The sequence below is a fragment of the Cervus canadensis genome, chromosome 19, assembly GCF_019320065.1.
Source record: "Cervus canadensis isolate Bull #8, Minnesota chromosome 19, ASM1932006v1, whole genome shotgun sequence".
NCBI lineage: Eukaryota > Metazoa > Chordata > Mammalia > Artiodactyla > Cervidae > Cervus > Cervus canadensis.
Window position 1 is genome coordinate 6,893,063 of NC_057404.1, and position 22,913 is coordinate 6,915,975.

The window sequence follows — 22,913 nt, forward strand, 5'->3', positions numbered from 1 at the left end:
GACTTTCACTTCACTCACTTTGTCATTTGTAAAAATGATACTTATAATATTTACTTAAAAGGTTTATTGTGATGATTAAAGACAAAACAGATAAAGCGCCAAACACATACTTCGTGTATAGCAGGTTGTGGATAAATGTCAGTATGATTCCCCTGCTGACCATATGGGCCCCAGCAGTCAGCAAAACCTCTACTGATAAAAAGAGACCCATTACCTTGCCGAGAGAGGAGCCAGGTTCATGAAGAGCCACAAGCAGGTGATAAGGGGTGTGCAGTTTTCTGGGTCAGGAGAACAGCTGATACGTGATCTAGGGTATCGGGTGTGTCCCAGTGAGGGATCTGGGGGCTGGGGCCGGCTCTGATGTCTGTGCTTTGTCAGAGGGCTCATGTGCCTCTTCCTGAAATCCCCAGGGGGGTTATACTGGAAAGCCATAACACCCTGCACAATTGTATAGCGTGAGTACCTCTTGGCTTCCTCTTATTCCTGGCGTTTGTCTTCGTTATGTGTTGAGCAGCCCCATCCATGAGACAATTTGGGCCTCCTTGTCAGGGTCACTTGCTTCTCAGGGCTTTTTTGAAATTCTTCTTTGTTCTTGAGTTTCTGATCCTTTTTCACCCCAGTAAGTTCTCAACCCACCCGCTTTACTTCCTCTTTTCACAGCGGCTTCTGCGGTTCCAATTGCACAATCTTTTCCTGCTATTTGCAGTCACCATCAGTCTGATTACCAGGCAGAGTTAGGTGAAAGGCAAATGAGGAGAATGCAGGAGGGGAACCCTCTCCTCCTGTGAACCCAGCAGGCTACTTCCGGATTGCCAGTTCTGGCGAAGAGGAATGGGGAAACGCGGGGACCGAACTCCCACCCTTGCAGGCCACTTGAGATGGACTCGCTTCCAGCGTCTCCCACAGACGTGCGCCCCAGCACAGCCCGAGTCCCAGACCTTCACCTCCCCCTGCCCCATGCCCTGCCCCGGCCCCGGCCACAGGGGAACAAAGCGAGCGTGCTAAAGCAGAAAAGAAGCAAGAAGGGACTTTCTCACTGGAACAATGCCCTCCTCTACCTCAGGCCCACTCAGCGGAGAGCAGCTAGGTGTGAGGGAGTGACTCAGGCCCCGTTCCTGAGAAGCAGGTTTGGGAAGAACCTGGAGGAAGGAGGGTGCTCTAAAGGAAAACAGGAGAAATGGAAGATTCCATTCCCAACTTTCCCCCCAGGGCCACCTTTAAGTTTTCTGTTCTCTGTTTTTCCTTCTTCTCGATCACTGCCCTTGACCTAGGCTCCTTAGCCTTGGCCAGAATGAGAGGACACGGGAAGAGACCCAGGAGGGACAAGGAAACCACGCGTGGAGGTGGGGCGGCTGCCATGCATTCATTGAACGTGCGTGGACCCGGGCAGGGGCCAGGCCATCGAGTTTGTTGGCTCTTTTCAGTGCCTTTGGAGCCATATTGGAGCCTGAGATAAAAAAGGGAAAATCAGTAATACTGATTCCTGGATTTAAAATGTTAGTATTTTTGTTTATAATGAATTCTTTGCATTAATTTTGACTTTTTAAATTAACTGCATTAGAACGTGATCTATATTCATTACTGATGTTTCCGGCACCTCCTTAAATTTGCATTTGCCTCGGCCTAGTCCTGTCCTTCCTAGCCCAGCTATGGTGCTAGTCAATCCACCTGATTGATGGCTTCTTTAGGAAAGAAAGGCTGGAGGATATAAAAATAATCTAAAAGAATCAAAGCCTATTTTAAAAATATGTAACTGCTATTCTACAAAAAGAACTGGAATGAAGAATTCTCGATCAAAAACCAAATTTTAGACACAATTCAAATCCTTTCTATTCTAACAAAGCCAGCGTACTTTACCGTATCGGCCACCAGGTGTCGCTGTCAACTCCCTGCAGATCCCCACACAGGGCATTAAAGAGAACGTCACAAGTGAAATCTGGTTTTCAGCCAACTTTAAAGAGATGGCGCACGCATGCACACACGCGCGCGCACACACGCACGCACACACACACACACACGCACACACACACAGCTTGAAATGCAACAGCATCAGATACAAAATCTACAGAGACCCATCGGTTTACCTAGGATTCCTGGCTAATAGCTAAATGCTTATGATAATACAACCTACCAACAGATTTAAGCTATGAAGTAGATTATTACCAGAGTTAGTGTGTCCTAATCAATATACTTTCTAGAATGTTCCTGTGTTATTCTGTCCTCATTCCTTAGCCAGATTAATTTTTAACAGAGCACTCTCAGGTCTCAGGGGAACTAACTCTTCATCGGATTTGTAGGACTAGATCTCTCATTTCTTTGGGGCAGGACATTTTGAAAACAGAATTCAAGGTCAGGGTCCAGATTACACAGTGGAGGAAAAGTTGTGCCCTTCTGCAAAAATCAGTGTACTTAGATGTGTTATCACCTTCTTCCTTCACACCACTCATCCTGCCCTCAGAAAGGAATGTAAACACACCAGTGAACAGACTATTTCCTCTGACCTTAATTTTTTTTCTGCGTTTATTTTCTACAAATCAACTCTTCTTCATTCAATACACTGGAGGGATCATAAATCCTTTCTCAAAGGGTCCAGGAATATTACTCTTATGAGAAATCTCTGTACTGATGCCTCTTGGGTTTCCCCAGCTTGTGCAACACAACATCTGTTCTTCATTTTTTAATTACTACTATTAATAATCACAGGAACAACGGCTGATGCTTATGGAGGACTTACTATGTGCTCATCAGTGTGATAAGAGAACCTGACCAGAGAACCTTGAAAGGTCTCCGCTTTGGGTTTCCATGACAGTCACACTCTCTTGGTTTTTTTCCCTAGATTTCTGGACAACTCGACCTCATCTACTCCTTCCAGTACTGGATTCCTTGGATTCAGTCCCAGACCTGCTTCTCTTGGCCAGTGTCGCAGAAAATCTCAGCAGTTAAAATGAAACCTCAGGCTAAGAAAAGAGGGGGAGCAAGAGTGGGTGCCAAGAGGATAAATGAATTGCACGGCCAGAAGAGGAGTCCCAACTGCAGATGACCCGCCATCTCCAAGCAGATGAATTTTTTTATATTAGTGCTTCTCAGTGTTAAAGTGCAATCAAATTACAGGGTAGATTGATGTCTTGTTATAATGCAGGTTGTGAGCCTGCTGGTCTGAAGTGAAGATTCTTTGTCCACATGACGCTAATGCTGCTGGTCCATGGGCCACACTTTGAGTAGTGAGGTTCTAGATGACACTACCATCATATGAGGTATTAATAAAGCACATGCAAGCTGGCAATTAGTAACAGATCAGATCAATATACTATGATGGTTGAATTCAGGGACTTTTTAAAATTAATTTTTAATTGGAGGATAATTGCTTTATGTCGGCTTCTGCCTTACAGGAATGTGAGTCAGCCATAAGTATACATACGCCCCTCTCTCTTGAACCACCCACCCCCTCGCCCACCCCATCCCACCCCATCTCTGAGTTGTCACAGCACAGGAGGTTGAGCTTCCTGTGTTAAACAGAAACTTCCCACTAGCTATTTTACATATGGCGATATATGTGTTTCAATGCTAGCCTTCCAGTTCATCCCATCCTCTGCTTCCCTGACTGTGTACCAGACTATGAACATTTTAAAGAACCCCTGCTTCTTTTGGTTTTCAAAACTCAAAATCTACTAGAAGTTAAAAGGGACGTTAAAGTTCTGTGACATCAAAAATGAGACTTGATTGTTTTTAAAAGTTTCAACCTAAAGACTAATTGTGCAGGCTTGAATTGCTAGGTATGGTTTCCTCACTAAGAACCAATCATTTGATAATTCAAAATCTGCAACTTGGCGGGACTGAAATTTTTTGGCATGGTGGGGGTGGTGTGTATGATTATTGTTGCTATAGATTGATACAGAAATAGAAATTCTAGGAAGGTATAAAATAAAAATAAGAATTAAAATATGGCTAACAAGGGATATGAGGAACAACCAACTTAAATCCATGATAGTAGCAATTTTAAAATACATTTTACATGATAATTTCTGTAACCACTGCAACTTCAGTGTGCATCTTGTCAGTTTTTTAAGATTTCTGACGCATCTATGAAAATCCAGTGTGCTCACGTTGTGATTTTAATTAAATGGATGAAAGAATTTATTAATTTAGGCTCACAATCAGCGTTCAAATGTTTGAGGGAAATTATTTTCTTAAAATCATGAGTTTTGCTTTAATAGTTATATACATCCTATAGAGAGAGAAATGCTGACTGTTGAAGAATTAATAGAATGCTAATGGCTTAATAAATTTACAAGACAGTCGCCTGTTGATTCTTTTAGTGTTTCAGCCACTCCGAGGTCCCTGCCAAAGCAAGACTTCTGCAGTTCCTTTTTCCTAGAATGCGTTTTCCCCTTTTCACATATCTAGTTGTGTCTTAGTGCCATTAATGACTCTTATTCTGGATCATGAACTCTGTACCACAGTCTGTAACCCTCATGGCCCTATGTAGTTAATTAATATCATCCCATGAACAGACGAGGAAGCAGGCTTAAAGAGTTTTAAGTAATACAACCAGGCAGAGTCAGGATGGAACCAAAGTCTCTCTGACTCATGAGCCCCGTGATCATTATAATTGTTGTTGTTATTTAGTCACTCAGTCATGCTGGACTCTGTGACCCCATGGACTATAGCCTGCCAGGCTCCTCTGTCCATGGAGTTTCCCAGGCAAGAACACTGGAGTGGGTTGGCATTCCCTTCTCCAGGGGATCTTCCTGGCCCAGGGATCGAACTTGGGTCTCCTGCATCTCCTGCATCGACAGGCAGAGTCTTTACCACAGAGTCATCTGGAAAGCCCTCAATAAGATTACCCTGAATTGAACAGATCTCTTGCTGAATGGTAATGCTGCTCAGGGAGCCTGCCATGGTCTGCAAATACAAAGTCACACAATTATAGGAACTCCCGTAGCTTTTTGTGGAAAGAAGATCTGGAACAAATTGTTGAACACTGCTTCCTTGAAGGATCAATTATGGGAGAACACAGTGAAAATGTCCACCTGTGATTTAGGCCTTAATGTAAATTACGTGATTTGCCCTTTACCAAATCCATGCAGTGATAAACCAAAAGCTCTGCCAAGTGATGTTTCCTTTATTTTTACTTTTTTACATGGAAAGTAGTTACATAACACAGTAGTTAACTGCCTCTTTTTAAAAGGATTCTGGGGCTTCCCAGGTGGCGCTACTTGGGCCAGACTGTCTGGGTTCAAATCTTGGAAATGCCACTTTTTAGCTGAGTGGCCTTGGACAAATCACTTAAACGCTCTGTGTTCAGTTTACTAGTTTCCAAAGGAAGCTTAATAAAGGACATACTGTGAGGTTTTTCTGAGGTTTGAAGGAGCTTAAAACTGTGACTATATCTCTAAAAGTAGTTATCAAACATCTATTACACATCTGATAATCTATTACAGACACCTAGCCAATTCGTTGAGGAATCAATATTTGAACCCAGAATATTAGACTCTAATATTTAGAGTCTAACCCTAACCCTAACTCTGGCACCAAGTCAGACCCCTACCTTTCCACTGTGGCTGGACTTTGCTACCATTTGTACCCTGTAAACAAGATGTCTCTGCCCCTCTTCCTAGCTTCCACTGCTGCATCTATTTTCACTGTGCCATTGAAAACCCTGACTGCAGAAGAAGGTCTATTTATAGCTGGAAAAAATTAGTGTTATTTAGCCTGAGCTTTTCGGCAACCATCAGTCCATGACTGTAAGAGCATCCACATTTACATTGCAACATCATTCTATTTTCCCAGTGCCCTGTAATCATTAATTAGCTTCTCAAAACAATGTTTATTGAATGTCTGCAGAAACGGAAGCCTGATCCAGCCTCTACCATCAGAAACCAGCCTCTTCCGGGAGCTCGGAGTCCCAAATACCAACCACTTACTAGGCAGCTCTGCTTGGAGGTCCCACATGCAAGTTAGATGTGGTCAAAATTTAACTCACCCACTACCCTGACCTTCTTCCCTGACCTCCACCATGCATTCCTGATTTTGGTGAATGGGGCCACCATTCCCATCTCCCCATGCCGAGACTGGGCATGTCCTAGTCTCCCCCCACAAACCGCCACAGCCCATCTGTCACTAGCGAGGATTCATCAGTCCCATCAGCTAAGGCCACACCGCCCCTCTTATCTCTCCTGACACAGACAGGGTGGTGTGGCCTGGACACCTGTGATCACTGGTCCCCCTGCTTCAGGCTCTGCCTCCTCCCATCCCGCCCTCACATGGTCACTGAAAGTGAACGTGTAGATGCTAAGTCCTGTCTGACTCTTCGCAACTCTGAGGACCGTAGCCCCCTCTTGTTCCGCCGTCCATGGAATTCTCCAGGCAAGAACACTGGAGTGGGTTGCCATTCCCTTCTCCTGGAGATCTTCCCAACCCAGGGATTGAACCCAGGTCTTCTGCATGGAGGCAGATTCTTTACCGTCTGAGCCACCAGGGAAACCCTCATTGTCATTACATAGATATTTTGAAATCTGTGTTACAGCTCCTCACCGTCTGAAATCCTTCCACATTCTCCCATCATCCATAGGATGGAGACCCACCTTAAGTCGAAGAGGACCTTCATATTCTCATCTTGGCTCATCCCACCTAGTGTTATTAACGAGGTGCATTGCCTACACTCCTTCTCCCCTCTATGCTATTGTGCATGTTGTTCCTTGGCCTGGAGCCCTCATCCTGCCTCACCCAACCAAGAACAACTTCTCCTTCAAGACATTTTGAGAATCACCTAACCAACGAAGATTTTCCCAGCCTCCTGGGGCAGAATTCTGTGCTATATTCCCTGTGTTCTTGAGGTTTCTCACACTTCTCTCTCTCTCTCTTTTTCTTTTCTTTTTTTTTTTTAACAGTTCCACTATATATTATATTCATTTTTTAAGTAGATAAATTAAGATTCTTAGTTGGAGTTTCAATATCAAACTCTCAAAAAGTAGTGAATATACAGAAAAATAGAAGGATATGATAGACCTGAAGAGCACCATGAACCAATTCAACATAATTAAGATTTGTACAATTTTCACACCACAGTAGGATACAAATTCTAATCAAGTTCCCATAGACTATAAGCTAGGGACACCAGAACATATCCAGGGACATAAAACAGGGTGCAAAAATGTCATGACCTAAAGGTACTGAAATTATACAGAGTCTGTTCTCTTATCGCTGTCTCACACACACTTCTAATCTAACGTGTATCCAGTTGTTTGTTTACAAAACGGATACGTGTTAGACTAGCACCTCCCAAATGCCCTATTTGCCACTGTATCCCCAGTGTCTGGCAAACAAGAAGTGTCCGATACATGTTCATGAACTATATGATTGGAGAGGCCAGAGCCTGTCAGGATGGCAGCTGACAGCCTCCCACAGCACACTTGCCCCTGGCAGCCTTGGCCTGCTTCCCCTGAGGACTGGTGCCGTCTGCACTGTGGGAGGATGTTGGGGGCTGAGCGCTTTGGATCTTAACCTGACTATGTGCGTACCTGTGCCAGGCGTGGCTCCCTGGGGGGCAGCCGTAAGAGGAAGGCAAAACAAATCCGGATGTAAATGCATCTGGCAGGGAAGCCAGCTACGTATTCCCAGGTCCACCCGTGTCGCAGCTTGTTGGAGCAGAGTCCTGTATCTGGCCTGGGAACCAACAGATTCCAGTTAGAATGGAAGAGGCGAATTTGAATTTAGATTCCACCTTTGACCCAAATCCAGTGTTGCAACAGCCCAGCTACACATGTGCTCAAGATGCTAAGTTTCTAGAAAAAGAGATCTGGATTTAACTTATCTTAGGTAGTTAGCCCCTCAGTGTGTGTGGGGGGGGGCAGTAAAAAATTCATTTAATTAGGTGTTTTTGATGAGAATGTTTTCAGATAAAAATTAAAATTGTTTGCTAGTTTCCTAGTACCAATAAGCCCTGGGAGGTTATGTTTTGACCAGAACTCTGCCGCTAAAATCATTCTCCCTGCAGATATTTACTGAATGCTGGGCACAGTTTAGTGAAGAATGAATAAATTACTCCTTCCTTCAAGATGCTTATGGACTGCATAAGAAAAAGACAAACCCCTAAGGAAAATTGAATAATAGTAAAAGAGTCAAACAAGTGATATAAGAAGAATATGCCTTGAAGGGGTGACTTGCTGCCAAATGAGAAGTTCAGACAAGGAAGAAGACGTTGGGCTCCAGGCTGGATTGACTCAAAGGACAGACAGTGGGGTTTTCACCTGACAGGTTGAACCAGCCAGAGGGCATGAGGTGGCAGGAGGGGGCATCATGGTGGAAAGAAAAGAGCAGATCCTTTGGAACTTGTAGTTTGAGTTCCTACTCTGCCATTTATTAGCTACATATCTTGGGCATTTTTTAACCTCTCTGCACTTCAGTTTCCTCACTGGAAAAACAGGGGTAATGTCATCTATCTCAGGGCTCCATACATCATTCAGGACTTCAAACATTGTGACAAACACATGTGCTAAGTCCTGGAGTACAAAGATGGAAAGAGAAGGGTCTTGCCCTTAACGTCTACCACATGAGGTGTGTGCTCACACGCTCAGTCGTGTCCGATTCTTTGCGACTGCATGGACAGAAGTCTGTCAGACTCCTCTGTCCGTGGGATTCTCCTGTCAAGAGCGCTGCGGCAGGTAGCCATGCCCTCCTCCACGGGATCTTCCAGACCCAGGGATCAAACCCACATCTCCAGCGGCTCCTGCATCGGCAGGCAGATGCTTTATCACTGAGCATCTCTCCTGTCTCCTGCACTGCGGGTGGACTCTTCACCACTAGCACCGTCCGGGAAGCCCACATGAGGAGGGGTAGAAAAATATCAGTCCCCCCTTTTCCTTTCCCCGCGAGGCATCTGCCACTTTAAAGGACAGGCGGCCAGGTCCAGTGGCCCGTGACTGGGGGAATTCAGGACATGAGGTCACAAGTCTGGAGACAGAAGGGGCTCTTTACTCTGTGGAGGATTCCTGCCCTCCGGTTCCACCTTCTGTTAGGAATTGGATCTGTACCTCCTGAGGACAGATCTGATCCGAAGCTTCCCCCGTGAGCTCTGATGAGGTCTAGAGGGAGCCGAGGTCAGAGGCGGTAACCCTTAGTCATCAGCTACCATTTACTCCAAACGCTTGCTCTGTCCTCAGTCGTGTCTGATTCCTTGAGACCCCATGGACTGTAGTCCTCCAGGCTCCTCTAGGGAAACCCTAGGATTCCCCAGGCAAGAATATTAGAGTGGGCTGCCATGTCCTTTTCCAGGGGATCTTTCCCACCCCGGGATGGAACCTCTGTCTCCTGCGTCTCCTGCATGGTCAGGGAGATGCTGTATCCTTGAGCCACCTAGGAAGCCCCCGCCTGGGGTTTACTTCCTTACTTAATTTTTGTAATTACAAAAGACTACCACCAGGGGGTGGAGGAGCAAGAAGCCGAGCTCTGACCCCATTTACCAGGCAGAACGCGTTTTGTTTTCTTGCTGGAAAAATGCAGTTGAGGTCCACAAGCGTACATCGTGGGTTGAGAACAACACCGTCTGCGCCTTGTACCCTTTGTAAAGAACCCTTTGTAAACTCTTTGTAAAGAACATGGCTCCCTCGAGGCTCAGAATCATTTTTGACTCAGCCCATCCTCCACAGCCCATCAGGCTGAGCCAAGGGCTTCTAGGCTCCGATTCCATTTTTCAGTGTTTCTTCCTGACTAAAGGCCCTTTGGCTCAGCAGGATTGTCTATAATGATAGTAAATGGCTCACGTGATGATGAGGCAATCTTGTCACATCTTGAGCGGCAATCTGCCTTCACAGACTCACCACTAGCTGAATCCACAGCCCTGGATTCTCAGGAAAGCCATCTTCCTGGGTTATTGGTTTTGGCCCCTGTTCCCCTCCCCGACCCCAATTTCCCGTACCATTTGCAGAGACTTGAATAGCTGTCCTACTCTACCTACCTATGGCAGTCCTCATTAAAATCAAGCACTCATCGGCCAGAAAAAAAAAAAAATACCACAGGGTCCCTGTGTGTCTCTGGGGTCACAGAAACTCAAGCCTCCATGACAAAGCTTGTTTCTTCCTCACAGGAATCTGCTTTCGCAAGGGTTCATCTTTGAGGTGCATTTTCTTTGAGACACTCACGCACACTCCAGCAACAATGGAAAGGAACATGATTTCCCAAGCAGGTTGCCTAGAAACCACTCCTGTGTTTCTGAAACTAATTTAAACATAAAAATTCAGCTCCTGACTCATGCCAGGAATGCATGTAATAGTTTTCTCAGTATTTTACTTTCCTTTTCTCTCACATTGCAAAATAATGCCTACTCATTGCATAAAAAATTGAAAAGAATGTGAAAATACAAAAATCCAGAAAGAAAAAAATCCCCCATAATCTTACTATTAGAGGCAATCACTATTGTCATTTGGGAATGTTTTTTTCTAGGCTATTTTTCTCCCTATGTATTTTTTACCTCATTGATATTAATGTTGAATTTACATGGAGCTTGCTTTTTTCATTGGTAGAGTGTCAGCATTTCCCCATCTGGCTAAAATTTTCAGAAAATTGATTTTGTAGATGACTGCATTATCAATTCAGTTCAGTTGCTCAGTCGTGTCCGACTGTTTGCGACCCCATGGACTGCAGCACGCCAGGCCTCCCTATCCATCACCAACTCCTGGAGTTTACTCAAACCCATGTCCATTGAGTTGGTGATGCCATCCAACCATCTTATCCTCTGTCGTCCCCTTCTCCTCCTGCCTTCAATCTTTCCCAGCATCAGGGTCTTTTCCATTGAGTCAGTTCTTTGCATCAGGTGGCCAAAGTATTGGAGTTTCAGCTTCAGCATCAGTCCTTTCAATGAATATTCAGGACTGATTTCCTTTAGGATAGACTGGTTGGATCTCCTTGCAGTCCAAGGGACTCTCAAGAGTCTTAGTCTATTTTCCATTATTTACTTAACCATTCTCTTCATGTTAGACATTTAGGTTATTTCCAGTCTTACAGCATAATAATAAATGCTGTTGTGATCAGGTTGGTACAAACATTTACTATATATTTCCTCAGGATAAAAATCATAAAAAGGATTTCAAAAGTCCTGATCATTTAAAAATCTTTTTTAAAAATATTGAACTATTTATGATTTTTGGGGGGGCCATGTTGTGTGGCTTGTAGGGTCCCAGCCCCCTGGACCAGAGACTGAACACAGGCCCTCAGTCATGAAAGCACCAAGTCCTAGCTACCTGACAGCCAGGCAATTCCCCGTTCATGTAATATTTAAACAGGACCTTAAAAAAGTAAATGTCCCTCTCTTGTCTATCTAGTACCACTTCCTAGAGTAACCACTGCTACCAGAAATTTTCTATGAATATAGAGTATATGTATATATTAGTTTATTTGACATTATACATTGTTCTATGACTTGTTTTACTTACTGTAGCTTAGACATCTTTCTACATCAACCTAAGTTGATCTGTTCTTTGTAGAAGTTGCATAAGATTCCATTTGGTGACATACCATCACTTATTTGCATGGACAGAACTTCTTAATGCACTCGCTGCATCTTGAGTGAGCTGGGCTCCCAGCAAGGGGTCTGAATCTACACCGCTCCCCTCACACCACACTTTCACTGGGAGAAGGAACAATTGGTGACAGAAAGCACCAGCTTTACCCCTGGGATTAGTCTTATGGTCTGTGGACGTCTCCAGGCTTTTCCTCTTCTGTTTTCTTTGTGTTTTAAACCTGAAGTTGATGCTTTTACTAACCCCTTCCCTATCTCCCCTACGCCAACGCAATTCTATCCTCTGTTTCTGAACCCAACTTTACTTATTTGATTCCCTATATAAGTGATACCATGTGCGATGTGTCTTTGTCTGGCTTATTTCACTTAGCATAATACCATCTAGATTCATCCACATGAATCTGAAATAGCAAGATTTCCTTCTTTTCAAAGGTTGAATAATATAATAATACACACACACGCACACACACACACACACGACTTCCCAGGGGGCTCAGTGGTAAAGAATCCACCTGCCTGCCAACGCAGGAGACACAGGAGATGCAGGTTCAATCCCTGGGTCAGGAAGATGCCCTGAAGGAGGAAATGGCAGTCCACTCCAGCATTCTTGCCTGGAAGATTCCATGGACAGAAGAACCTGGGGGCTGCAGTCCATGGGGTTGCAAAGGGTCAGCTATGACTGCGCACACACCCATGATATATATACGTATATGTCACATTTTCTTTATCCACTCATCCATCAATGGACACTTAGGTTGTCTCCGTAATTTGGCTATTGCTAATAATACTGCAATGAACATGGGATTCAGCTATCTTTTTGAGGTTATGATGTCATTTCCTTTGGATATATATCCAGAAGTAGGATTGCTGAATCATACGTAGTTCTATTTTGAATTTCTTGAGGCACCTCCATGCTGTTTTCCATTGTGACTGCACCAGTTTATATTCTTACCAACAGGGCAAAAGGGTTCCCTTTTCTCCATATCCACTCCAGTATTTATCTATTGTCTTTTTGAAATAACATTCTGACAGGTGTGTAGTGATATCGCGCTCTGGCTTTTGATTTGCATTTCCCTGATGATAAGTGATGCTGAGCACATTTTCATGTAGCTGCTGGCCATTTGTAAGTCTTCTTTAGAAAAATGTCTATTCAGGTCTTTTGTCCATTTTTAAATTGGATTATTTATTTCTTTGCTGTTGAGTTGTATGAGTTTTTTGTATATTTTGGATGTTAACCCATTATCAGATATGTGGTTTGCAAATATCTTTTCCTATCTATAATTTTAATTTTGTTAATGATTTCCTTCACTGTGCAGAAGCTTGTAAGTTTTATGCAGCCTCATCTCCAAACTTTTCTGATTTATACCCCTGTTGATTAAAATTTTGAACATATACCCCTGTCATTGATGAATGTTTATTTATAGCTATGTACATGCATACTTTATTAATACATTATTATTTACATGATAGAACATACAGTAACATGGACTTCTAATGGGGGTGAGTTAAACTTATTTATTTCTATAATGATAAAATTATATATTGTTTTTCAGTTATTTAGTCATGTCCAACTCTGCAACCCCAGGCTCCTCTGGACTATAGCACCCAAGGCTCCTCTGTCCTCCACTATCTCCCAGAGTTTGCTCAAATTCATGCCAATTGAGTTGGTGACGCTGTCTAATCATTTCATCCTCTGTCATGCCCTTCTCCTTTTGCCTTCAATCCTTCCCAGCATTAGGGTCTTTTTCCAATGAGTCAATTCTTCAAATCAGGTGGCCAAAGTATCAGAGCTTCAGCTTCAGCTTCAGCAACAGTCCTTCCAATGAATATTCAGGGTTGATTTCCTTTAGGATTGACTGGTTTGATCTCCTTGCTGTCCAAGGGACTCTCATGAGTCTTCTCCAACACCACAGTTCGAAAGCATCAATTCTTTGGAGCCCAGCCTTCTTTATGGTCCAACTCTCACATCTGTACAAGACTACTGGAAAAACCATAGTTTTGACTGTACAGACCTTTGTTGGCAAAGTGATCCTTTTTACTCTTTCAATAAGAGCAGTCTGATTGACTATGCTTCATTATATTTAAAAATATTAGTTTAACATCCTCTATTACAATTTTTATGGGTTCAGCTTATTTCAATGGTTGGCTTAAAGGGCTGTCATTGCAATAAGAGAGCCTCCCCACCCCCACACCACCACCAAGCTATGTAGATCCAAATGGAAGAAGAGTGTTTCTGGCCCCACTTAGAGTCCTTCCAACCAAAAATGCAAAGTTGCCTTCCTGAGTCTGAGGAGTTATTGTAGTCAAAAGGGAAATATTATTCCAGATACCACCCAGGGGAGTGCCCATCCTCCTCGTGAGATCCGCCGGTCTCTGAGGAGTGTCTCTCCAGTCAGGAGCAAGCCTTGCTGGGACTGAGGGCCTGGCAGGCCTGCAGACCGGAGATGTGTTTTCTGGTTGGATGTCCAGCCTTGTTCTCTTGCTGTTACCATCCTTGGCTCATCCGCTGTGTCTCACAGAGCTAGAAAAGCAGCTATCTCGTAGCCCTGATGACTACCGTGTGAACCGGTCCACTTTCTGTCCCCCAGAAGCAGACACGGTGATGTTTTTGTTTGCAGATTAGCCACATATTAAGGCACAGATGCCAGTGTTGGTTGGTTATTTGTAAGTTGAGCAATGACAGCTCATGTTTTTCTCCCTCTAGGCGGGGGAGGAGGTGTTTTTTTCAAACACAGTGTGCCTTAGCAACTGAAAGGAGCCCTAAAAGGGCCCCTTTCTGGTCTGTGGCTAATCCAGGTGCCTTGGGATCCCCATTTCCTCGAGATTAGCATGCTCACAGCATGTACCCTCTTTATCAATCGGCTGCAAATACTTCCTGTCCCAGCGGTTTGAGATGGGCGATCGCAGCCGCCACTACCGGATATAAACAGAAACTACAACCATGAGGTTCCTTCTCGGTCACTTTAGCCCTCTTGTTTCCAAATCTCAACGGGAAAATAAAGTGGGTCTCCTGGCCACCAACCCCATCTCTAGCCAGTTCCTGCAGGAAGGAGTCCTGTGGAAGGCTGGCAAGGCTAAAAGGATAGCTGGGGGCCAGGGACTGGCAATCTATGCTTAATTACCTGCGGCATTTAATGGCCACAGAGAAAAGGAAAAAGCATGTTTATTTTCTATTTAACTGCTCGATCTTACAGATGCCAAGACAGTTACATAAAGTCATAATGTTAGAGCAGGCAGGGACCCTGGAGATCAAATTATGTAACCTTATTTTAGAAACACTGCCGTCCTGGAATAATACACTTCTCTCTCGAGGCAGTGGCACTGGCTAGCAGCAAAGCTGGAACTAGACCCTGAGCTTCCTGGCTGTGATCTAGAGCATTGTCCCCAGCACTGGTAGCATTTTCACAATGGCAGAAAAATGTAAGAGAAGCAACTGCCTCCAAAACCCATTCTCCCATTCTTCTGTAATAAAATATCAAATGTTAGCAGGGCATAGGCTGCTCAGGGGGAAAAAAATGTCACATTTCCTACTATGCTTTACAATGAATTCACTTCCAAGTCCTGGCCAGAAGACGTATAGGAAGGTAGAGAGTGCTTTAAAGGACTAGAGGGTACCCCTTCTTGGGACCTGACTTCCTGAAACTGGAATGCTGACCCAAGGTCTGGAGCTGGAGCAGCCATCGTGAGCCACAAGGTGGAAGCTAAACATTGAAGAAACAAGATAGAAGGAACCTATCTCAGTCCTGGGGCCCCATGGACTGCAGCACGCCAGGCTTCCCTGTCCTTCACTGTCTCCTGGAGCTTGCTCAAACTCATGTCCATAGAGTCAATGATGCCATCAAAAATCTTTTTTAAGCCATTGCTATTTGGGGTTTTTAATCTCAAGCAAACTATTGTAATTCTAACACCAGCAGTTAAAACTATTTTGAAAGTTTGTTGCAGAATTTCCTGGAAAGAAATAAAAAGATTTTACTTCTTGGATCTAGATGCCTACTTAAAGAGAAGGTATGTTTCATAAAGAAAGGTGACAGCCAAAGAAAGATCCCCATCATAGTGATACAGCCACTGTACTTCCTGCCAATTTGCCTTATTTGGTCTAAACCAGTTCCCCTCTTTTAAAACACATGTCCCCTGGGAAAGGTAAGCCACCATTGGTGGTGTGCCCCTGAGAATCAGAATGCCCTCTGATGATTTATAAGGAATCTCGGGAAGGGCAGTTGTTGTGAGTAGGCTGGAGGAGGAAGTGAGCCTTCAGGAAGCGTAGGACAGCTGGCTGGGACTGATGGGGGTGGGTGAGTTTCGAAGGCAGGGGGAGGAGAGGTGAGAAAGGGGGCAGAAAGGGAGGTGCAGGGGTGCTGGGTGTCAACTCTGACCTGTATTCAGGACTCTGGGGCCAGCCCTTACCAGGGAGGGCAGCAGCAGGAGGCGACATTCCAGGGCCTCCACGGGGCAGCTAACTCCAGGACCCCAGTGTAACTCAGCCTCCCTGTCCTGCCTGAGTCTTCCAGCTTTTCTTTGTCCAAAGATGCCTTCCTTAACCAAGACTAGTGGGAAAGGAGTCGCTTCCGGAAGGGAGGAGGCTGGACCAGCAGCTTTCATACTGGCTCAGAGTTCCCTCCCTACATACTTTTTGCGATGTCTGTATCACACATTCAACATTGTATCAAAAGAAACTTTAAATTGGATTGTTAAAACAAAAATAAGAAAAATAAATTGGATTGTTTTATTTTTAATAGAAATACTTCAAATTGGATTGTTTTTTTGTTTTTTTAATTTAGCCTTGCCCTAAGTAATATGACCTATGAAATGACAGGTTTAGCATGCTAGTTATGTATATGTGGCTTAATTATTACATAAGAAAATGTATCATCAGAAAACCATATAAATATTTTCCTTGGAGAAACATTGCATTATTTCATTCAGTTCCCCCAATGACCCAACAAAGAAGATATTAATATTAGTCCATTTTATAGATGAGAAAACTGAGGTTAAATAGCTTTCACAAGAGTTTTCACCAGAGCTGAGGTTTGAACCGTTAAGAAACAAACTTCAACTGAGTAAATTTGAATTTCAAAATGTCTTTACCCAGCAATTCATGAATCAGACAGCACCACATCTAGCGTATAAAAAGGATCTCCAAGGAGCTGTACCGAATGGAAGACTTTTGCAGGCAAGACAGGGAAGGGATAAGAAAAGAGCAATTACCTTATCTTCCTCTGGAGGATGAGAAAGGATCTACGTGGTAGATTCCTTCATTGGTGCTCACCAGAAAATTTCAAACAGGAATTAAGATGACATTCCTGGCAGATATAAAAACTGCAATCAGGTTAGTTTTAAGTTTTGATTTGGTGACATGGGCTTGGCACAAGTGACTCCATTTGAGGCCCGTTGTCTATTTTTTCACAGAGCTACAGTCTATTTGACTTAAAAGTCAGTGGTGCTTCCTCTCTCCCAGGTGAAGGAAGGCAGAGACCCCTAACGCTAAGCAGGAGGAGGAAGAAGAGCCAATACTCGTGATCCTCCGTGAACACTCTCCCTCTGGCTCTCCCCACTTCCTCCCTTGTCATCTTTGTCTTCTGTTTCTAAGAACGTCTCCTCCTCACCAAAGCAGAACATGCCACCAATGCATTGCTTATGAAAAAAGGCTGCCAACTCCATGTCAGTAATAAAATTCTCTTTGGGAATTTTTATCACTTCTAAAGTGATCATTATGAAATCCAACTGCCCTCTGTTCTGGATGCATGGGGACAGGAAGAACTAAAGTTTCTGGGGAGCCTCACCACACACCTGTGGGAAGCAGAGTAACAGCTCCTTATCCTTATCACATGGAACCCAGGGGGCTGCCGGGAATAGAACCCTTCACGTGTATCTGAAGCGGCTGCTACTATGTGAGAGTCACGGTGATCAGTGTGGTAGAAAGAGAAAACCCCAGACTCTGCCACTTACCATCTGAGTGACTGAGGGCAAGTCACATATGCTCTCTGAGCTGCGATTTCCCCACAGGAGCAGAGAACAATCGCTATCTCAGAGGGTAATCATAGCATTGAACGAGGCACCTATAACTCAGGGCTCTTCCATTATTATTATTTTAAATTACTGCCAGAGTAAAGAGGGCCTTAATGTTCAGAACCCAATCAGCATAAATTGTGGCACTTGGCAAAAATTGCCTTTTCTACTTGAAACTTCACTTGAAAAATGAAAGAAAAGGTAAGGTGAAAAAGCAATAGGAAATTGTTATATTTTGAACGATCCCTGACCCCAAAGTCCCGCTTTAGACACTGTTTCCTCTTTCCTAATATTCTAGCTCAACATGCAAAACCCTTTGCTTTTACACCAGGGCCCCCACAGGAAGAATGGACAGGACAGACAGGACACGTCTTTGCCCAAATTAGTTTCATTTCCTCCCCACTAGGCCAGGGTCACAGTGATGGAGAACTATTGTCCATGGCACTGAAAGCTGCATTTCTGCTTTTATCAGTTGAAGGCAGGCGAGAGACTGAAGTCAAAGAGCTTGGTGAGGCAGTGTACTTTCCAGTTCCTAACTACAGACAGTCCTGGACTTACAATGGTTCAAGTTATGATTTTGCAACTTAATAATGTTGCAAAGTGATATACATCCAATAGAAACTGTAATTTTAAATTTTTATATTTTCCGGGCTAGCAATATGCGGCATCACCAACGTGACGGTCATGAGTTTGAGTAGGCTCCGGGAGTTGGTGATGGACAGGGAAGCCTGGTGTGCTGCAGTCCATGGGGTCACAAGGAATCAGACAGGACTGAGCCACTGAACTGAACTGAATATGTGGTTCAATCCTCCCTCATGATGCTGGGCTTGGGCAGTGAGCCTCAGCTCCTACCAGCCCCTCAATTTCTAGGGTAAACAACTGACACACTTAACAACCATTCTGTAACCAGGCAACCATTCCATTTTTCACCTTCAGTACAGTATTCAGTCAATTACATGAGATATTCAATACTTTATTATAAAATAGGCTTTGTGTGACATGAGTTTTTCCCCAACTGCAGGCTTATATAAGTGTTCTGAACACGTTTAGGGTAGGCTAGGCTAAGATAAGATGTTTGGTAATTTGCGTGTGCATGTGTGTGCTCAGTCAGGTCCAACTCTTTTGCAACCCTCTGGACGGTAGCTCGCCAGGCTCCTCTGTCATGAGATTTTTCAGGCAAGAATACTGGAGCAGGTTGTCAAATTTCCCCCTCCAAGGGATCTCCCTGATCCAGGGATCGAACCTGTGTCTCCCGTGTCTCCCTATATTGCTGCCGGATTCTTTCTCTGCTGAGTCATGGGGGAAGTTGGTTTTTCAGGTTAGGTGTGTTAAATGCATTTTTCATCTTAATGTTTCAGTTTTATATCCTTCCCTGCTCCTGTCTGGAGAATGGTATTCAGTCACCTGAGACTCATTCTGTAGAAAGAGCTTGGTTGACCCAGGTTGGAGGACATCATTCTCCTTAGAGCCTGAATATAGACATCGGGGACCCCAGCTTGTCTCCCCACCATCTGTGAAATGTAAATAGCTACATCTTACAGGCTATGTCTCCACTTCTGAGGATTTTATCCATCTAACTAATTGACTTAATGTTAATGGAGCTTGGAACTATCAGATACCCATCACTGGCTGAGAGATAAAGAAGTATATTAGATCTGCTAGAGTTACTTTGTGCTAGACAGAACTGGTGTGTGTTTTATGTCTAAAAAACTGGTTGTCGACTTTGAATGGAGTTTTGCTGATTTGGTTAGAAAATGCTTTGTCACAAAATGGAAATAAAGATGAACTGTTTCCCTGAAGAGGCAGAAGGTAAGAGATGATTAAAGAAGGGGGAAAAAAATGATGCAATTTTGTTTGATGTTTGATAGCTTTACTTGTCCCAGAACATTGCTTTGGGAATTATTTTCCCTGTTGGTCTTGAGGAACAGTGTGGATGGACATAGAAGCATCTATATAAAAGAAGGGGGATACGTATGTCAATCAAAAGAATTTGCCAGGAATGGGAAAAGCATACTTAATTAAATAAGCAGAAATTGGCTGGCTAACTATTACGTTGTAATTCCTTCTCTACGTACCAACCATTTATTCAGCAAGATCCTTCAATATAAGAAGCATAGAAAATGTTCTTTTTCAGGTTGTTCTCCTCTTGCTTCCAGGTAATCCATTGCCATGTGTCTCTGCCTGCTTCCTCTTCAGAACCCCTTCTCCTTTGGGGAGCAGACAGTTGCACTCATCTTGGTCTTCTGTACTGTGGGGACTTTAGGAGGGTCTGATGCAGGTATACAGTCTCTCCAACTGGTCTCTCTCCCGCTTTCTTTTCTTGTTTGCCTGCCTCCATTCCAGGCTACCCTCCTCACCCAGATACTTCCATCCCCATCAGTTTTGTCTGTGATCACGCTTGCCTCTTCCTCCTGATCAGGCCAGACTCAGAGCATCCATGAGGCTACATGATATGGAATGAACATAGGTCAAAAAATGTCAAAATTCTGATTGTTTTATGTCCCAGCTATATGATCTTTGACCAGTTACCTTTTCTTAGTATCTCTGCTTTGAAGAAACAAAATAGTTATACCACCCCATAGGATTTTTGAGAATTAAATGAGAAAATGTATGTAACATTCCTAGCATATTGGTGCTCATTAATAAGTTTTTTCTTCCCCTCTTTGTTGCCCAAACTAGTCCCAGTCTGGAGACTCATGGGCAATCTAAGTAGCTCAGACAATTAATGATCTGCTTGCAATGCAGGACACCCAGGTTCAATCCCTGGGTCACGAAGATCCCCAGGAGAAGGGAATGACTACGCACTCCAGTATTCTTGCCTGGAGAATTCCATGGATAGAGGAGCCTGGTGGGCTACAGTCCTTGGGGGTCACAAAGAGTCAGACACAACTGATTGATTAACAACAAATTAAGTTGTTCAGCATTATTATTATCCAAAGTCCACTCAATACTTTCATTCATTATTCTAAAGAACACATGCCATTTTTGACTCCTTCCTCTGGGGAGGCAGTAAGTTCTTTTGTGTGTGTGTGTGTATCATAGATCATTTTTATAACTAGTCCTTTACCCTCACATAATACAGCAGGGTCTGCTCAAATTGAAACGGTGAGAATCCTCAGTGGTTTTGGGTTTAACACTAGGAAGCCTCTCTTGGACCCCTGAGAGTGAGAATCGTACCAGCCAAGAAATTTCTACTCTCTTCCACTCAAGAGCTGTGCCGAGAAAAGGTGGGCGGGCTGCTTGCTCAAGTGTGGTCTTCAAAGACAAGGTAGAGATGAAGAAGAGATGAGAATGTAGCCTGTGGACCTGAGATGTGTAGCTGTGGATACAAAAGCCCCTGAGGAGCCATGTGGACAAATCATTCACAGCCAGAAAGTGGCACCACCTGCAAACAGAGCCTGTGAGACGTGGCCAGGGCTTTCCAATATTGATTTAACCATAAAGCAATACTTTGCCTCATCTCAGCCTTCAGTGCAACCTGATGCTGGCCACATAGGTCTCATTTATAAGGAAAAACAATCTGCCAAATCATACATTTTCTTTTCTTTTAGACCTCAGTTCCAATTAAGCCACATGCCACAGACTCAACTGCAAACTCAGTTGTGTTAATTAAGATAAAGTTGAGGCTGCTGTGAAAAAGGGATACAAAATGGAAGTTAATTTTTCTGATATAACAGTCTGAGCATAAGTTTTCTGGAGCTGGTACGTGACTCCTTGATGTTGGAGACCCAGTTTCTTCCCATTTGCTGTTAATTCTCAATACACATAGCTTCCATCTTGTGATATCAGATGGTTGCTCCAGCTCCCACCATCACATTCACTTTGCAGCTGGTGAGAAAAAGAAGAGACTTTTCTTTAAAAAGCAGTCTGGAGTTTCAAATGTCAATTCCATTTTCATACTACTGGCCAGAACTTAGTCACATGACCATACCTAGCCGCAAGGGATGCAGGGAAGTGTAGTCCTAGATGGGCAGTCATGCCTGCAGCTATAACTTCACTATAGAAGAAGGGGAGACTGTAATACTGCAAAGTTAGCACTCCCTGCACAAAAGGATCAGATATGACTGTAAATCGTGAAGCCTGCTGGGTATAAGGGCATATGCATATTTTATGTGAGTCGTAGGTCTTGAAGCAAACAAGTTCAGTTCAGTCGCTCAGTCGTGTCCAACTCTTTATGACTCCATGGACTGCAGCACGCCAGGCCTCCCTGTCCATCACCAACTCCCAGAGTTTACTCAAACTCATGTCCATCGAGTCGGTGATGCCATCCAGCCATCCCATCCTCTGTCGTCCCCTTCTCCTCCCGCCTTCAATCTTTCCCAGCATCAGGGTCTTTTCCAATGAGTCGGTTCTTCGCAGCAGGTGGCCAAAGTATTGGAGCTTCAGCTTCAACATCAGTCCTTCCAATGAATATTCAGGACTGATCTCCTTTAGGATGGACTGGTTGAATCTCCTTGCAGTCCAAGGGACTCTCAAGAGTATTCTCCAACACCACAGTTCAAAAGCATCAATTCTTCGGTGCTAAGCTTTCTTTATAGTCCAACTCTCACATCCATACATGACTACTGGAAGAACCATAGCCTTGACTAGATGGACCTTTGTTGGCAAAGTAACGTCTCTGCTTTTTAATAGCAAACAAGAGAGCCCCACTTTAGCGGCAGCTGCTCTCTCTCTAGATAACACTGTCATGCACACATGCCAGCTCAGTGTTCCAGATCTGTGGTTTTCAAGAGAAGCCTGATATCGACATTTAAAAAAATGTTATCTCCTGCTTTTAAAATGTGGACTCAAAAAATTTTTTTAAACACTGTATGAGCCAAATACATGTGGACTGACATTTGAGACCCTTTATTAGATGCAATTTGCATGAAAGTGTCAACTGTGCTTCACTCTCTGCCTGAAATGCAAAACTTTTGAAATCCAAAATTAGAGCTGTAAGATGAAAGGTTAATAAAGAGTTGTGATCATGATAAATGCTTTAAAGTAAATAGTGTGTTTGGTTTGTTAGCTGAGCGTTGAGACAAGAAAATCATTAGTCAAATATTATATTTCAATTTTTGGACTTCCTTTGTAGCTCAGAGGGGAAAGTGTCTGCCTACAATGCGGGAGACCCAGGTTCAATCCCTGGGTCAGCAAGATTCCCTGGAGAAGGAAATGGCAACTTACTCTAGTACTCTTGCCTGGAAAATGCCATGGACGGAGGAGCCTGGTAGGCTACAGTCCATGGGGTTGCAAAGAGTCAGACACGACTGAATGACTTCAGTTCACTTCATATTTTAATTTTAGGTGTAAAATAATTTTAATCTCTCTGTTGGTTGCAATGACCAGGTGTTAGTTAGCCAGATAAATGAATTAGAGAAAATGCTCAGGCCCCCTTTTTATGAGTAAGATG